This window comes from Rutidosis leptorrhynchoides, chromosome 1 (assembly GCF_046630445.1).
Source record: "Rutidosis leptorrhynchoides isolate AG116_Rl617_1_P2 chromosome 1, CSIRO_AGI_Rlap_v1, whole genome shotgun sequence".
Classification (NCBI taxonomy): Eukaryota; Viridiplantae; Streptophyta; class Magnoliopsida; order Asterales; family Asteraceae; genus Rutidosis; species Rutidosis leptorrhynchoides.
The window spans coordinates 215,092,055-215,095,532 of record NC_092333.1 but is presented as its reverse complement, the minus strand read 5'-3'; the positions used below and the strand labels follow the sequence as shown (position 1 = coordinate 215,095,532).

General features: G+C 29.8%; 2 non-coding genes across 2 annotated transcripts; both read left to right on the top strand.

Annotated features, from left to right (window-relative positions):
• Nucleotides 1-1,084: 1,084 nt before the first annotated feature.
• On the top strand, nt 1,085-1,172 carry LOC139887434 (small nucleolar RNA R12). The gene has a single exon (XR_011773266.1). It is a non-coding gene; the product is annotated as a small nucleolar RNA R12 (small nucleolar RNA).
• Nucleotides 1,173-1,307: 135 nt separating this feature from the next.
• LOC139886678 (small nucleolar RNA SNORD24) lies at nt 1,308-1,397 on the top strand. The gene has a single exon (XR_011772552.1). It is a non-coding gene; the product is annotated as a small nucleolar RNA SNORD24 (small nucleolar RNA).
• Nucleotides 1,398-3,478: the final 2,081 nt, after the last annotated feature.

The window sequence follows — 3,478 nt, the reverse complement described above, 5'->3', positions numbered from 1 at the left end:
TGCTAACTTTATAATACCCTTTATATTTTATTCATCTTTTTATTTTACATACATAAAGTAAGAGTATAAAAAAAAATTACTTTATTATTTTTATTTATTTATTAAAATTGAAAATTAATTTGAGACAATTTAAAAATAAATAGTGACAATAAATATAGGACAAATACTATACTATACTATACTATAATATAATATAATATAATATAATATAATATAATATAATATAACATAATACAGTACAATACAATACAATCAATAAATAATCATTTCCTTCGTCGGCTATTTTGGTTGGTTCCAAATCGTCAAACTTTGATCGTTCAAGTTCGATCATGGTTTGGGTAAAGAGAATACACAAGACAAGGTCGACGATAAGGTAGTTAAACCGGGTCCTTATGATCCAGTATACTTTGTTGTTTGGTCATTCCCCTTGTTAGTATTTTTTGTTGGTGTTGTCTCAAGTCATATAATTTTATGGATTACATGTTTGTTTTGGATCATAGGTGGTGTTTTGGTTGTTGGATTTTACTTGTAGTGGTTGTTATTTAGATTGGATTGATTGCAGATATCGAGTAGGTTTTTCGTTTTCTAGTTTCGATCTCATCCGCTTTTTTGTTCTATCTTTGTTCGATTTTTTCATATTTCGATGAATTAACCTTTGTTATAGTATTCGTTATTTTAGTAAAAAACCATATATATTTAGCTAAGTGGTTACCGTCCTTCTGGGTGTTCATGATCGAATCTCGCTGTTAATTTTTTTTTTAGAGAAAATAATAATAATATAATAATAATAACAATAATAATAACTCGGAGTAAAATTTTTGAAACGTTAACATGGGCCACGGTATAAGTCTAAGTCCACTTTGAAGCCCACAAATTTCAGGCCGCATTAACAACTAGGGTTTTGTTTTCTCATAAGTCATAAACTATATATAAAGGTAATATGCACACGGCTTACCTCAACTCTCATCGGCTTTCTTTCGCTATAGGGTTTTCATCTCTCAAGTTTCAATTTTCCCTTCTTTTTTTTTGGTTAATTTTCTTAAAAACTTATGTTTTTTTTAGTACGAGTATGAATATTATGATAATGGGGATGATGAACAAATAGACGATATTCAATGATTTTTCTCTTTTTTAAAGAGAGATGATTTTACAACCAGCTACTTCTGACTCATTATCAATTTTTATATATATTGATTATGTTAAATGTTTTTCTTCTCAATTATACTTCTTATATTTTTTTTACTTTTGGTCTTTTAGATCTGTTATTATGTGATAGCAAAGAAATCTCTGTAATTTGATAAAATTAATGCCAGTGATGCAAGAAAGATATTTGCTACTCTTGATGAGATATACACTTCTCATTTGATGATTCTTTATCCACCAAGATCTCTGAGGCATTTTTACATTTGAAATCATGTATTATCCTTTTATTTTCATAACTTGTGCCACTTTAAACTACCTTTAAATTCATTGTGCACTTGTTATCTTTTGACAAAGGTTTCTCTTAAATATGTTGAATTCATGAAAAGCCTCTTGCGATGTAGAATTTACGTTTCTACATAACTACATTCTATTCTATGCTCTAACAAAAAAAGCCAGGTCGAATTTTTTCTTAAAAAGTTAGTTGAAAAAACTATTTTTTTTTTTATATTAAAGTTTCAAGTTTATTAAGATAACTGCATTTCGTCTGTGCCTCAGGGTATTTATAGTAACCTTTAAACATTAGTTGTGTATACATGACAAAATAAAATCAACATACTAACTATACTTGTTTAATTTCGGCTCATTTGGTCTAAATTGATGTTAACTTATTATGTATATACACAATCGTAGTAATTGTTACAATGGTTGTGGCTAATTTGTAAAGGATTAGCCGCTTCTTTAAATGGATAGATGAAATGTGAGTTCTCAACTAGTAATATCACTGAAAAGGCTCATGTTCGTGAGGAGACTGAATCTTTTGGAGAATGTGCAAAAGAAAGTAACGATAAAATTGATAGGTCAACAACAAATTGTGCATTAGGCATTTGTATAGTTAAAGTATTTAATGTGTAAATAAAGTTGATTTGATTTTCTTTTTATTTGCGAAGAAAAAGGGTTGTATTAATAGAAAAATATCTTCATCAAAAACAATAAAAAATTCAAAGATGTTATAATTCAGTAGGCTTATAACTACCTTTAATGGTTATAAGAACAAAGAGAGAAAAAGAGAGAAAAAGAGAGAAAAAAAGAGAAGAAGGAGAGAAGAAATATTGATATTGATATTTCAAGAGAAATGGTGCCCCTTAAATGGTTACCATACATGTCTATTTATAGTATAAAATATTACTATGCAAGAAATATAATAATAATAAAATTAACATCCAATCTAGATATTTTATAACACAATCTAGATATTTTATAACACTCCCCCTTGGATGACAATTTTATTAGAGAATAACTATTACTGCCTCGTTAAAAACCTTGCTAAAGAAAACCCATTGGGATAAAACTTTAGCTAAGGGAAAAAGAGTGCAGCATAGAGTTGACTCCCCCTCAAATAGGCAACGCCTGAGTTGTTACATCTTCTGAACATGCCTCATGCCAATATTATGAACGTGTGTTCTGAAAATAGCAGTTAGCAGTGCTTTGGTATAAAGATCAGCAGAGTTGTTGATTGAACGTATCTCATTTTAATCTGGTTGTCTTTTACGATATCTTGAGTATATGAGAAAAATCTGAGGTTTTCATCTGAAACTGTATCATCTAAATCTTTTATGTACAAGTTTGGCCCTCGTGATTTGTCTGCAGTCTCCTTCATGGTTTGTTCAAACCGTTGTTTCAGTTCCTATTCCCTTTCAGTCTTTTCTGAGCCTTACCAATATACCATACTTTTCCATCAAACTTATGACCGTTAAGACCGTTTATAGCTTTAGCGCCTCGTCAGCATTTATGTTTTGTTCTGTCATTTTTGATACTCTTCTTTCATTTGTATTATGTAAGCTGTATTATCTTCATAGATAGTTGTTACGCTTTTATAGCGTTCTAGTCCACAAGAATCAATAATGATTTGTATCATTGATCTTAACTAAAATCATTCCCGAGTAGCTTCATGTAATGCAATCACTTCGGCATGATTTGATGATGTTGCAACAAGTGTTTGTTTTGAGAACGTCATGATATTGCGGTGACTCCATTTAGGAATATATATCCAGTTTGAGATTTAGCTTTATGTAGATCGGATAAATAATCTGCATCTGTATAACCAAACAAATCTTGTTTCGAGTTGTTAGAATAAAATAATTATAAATCAGTAGTTCCCCGAAGGTATCAAACTATTTGTTTGATCCCATTCCAATGTCTTTTGGTAGGGGCTGAGCTGAACCTTGTCAACAAATTAACTGCAAAAGAAATGTCAGATCTTGTATAATCTATAAGATACATAAGAACCTCAATTGCACTAAAATATAGAACTTCCGATCTGTTAAAATTTTCATGA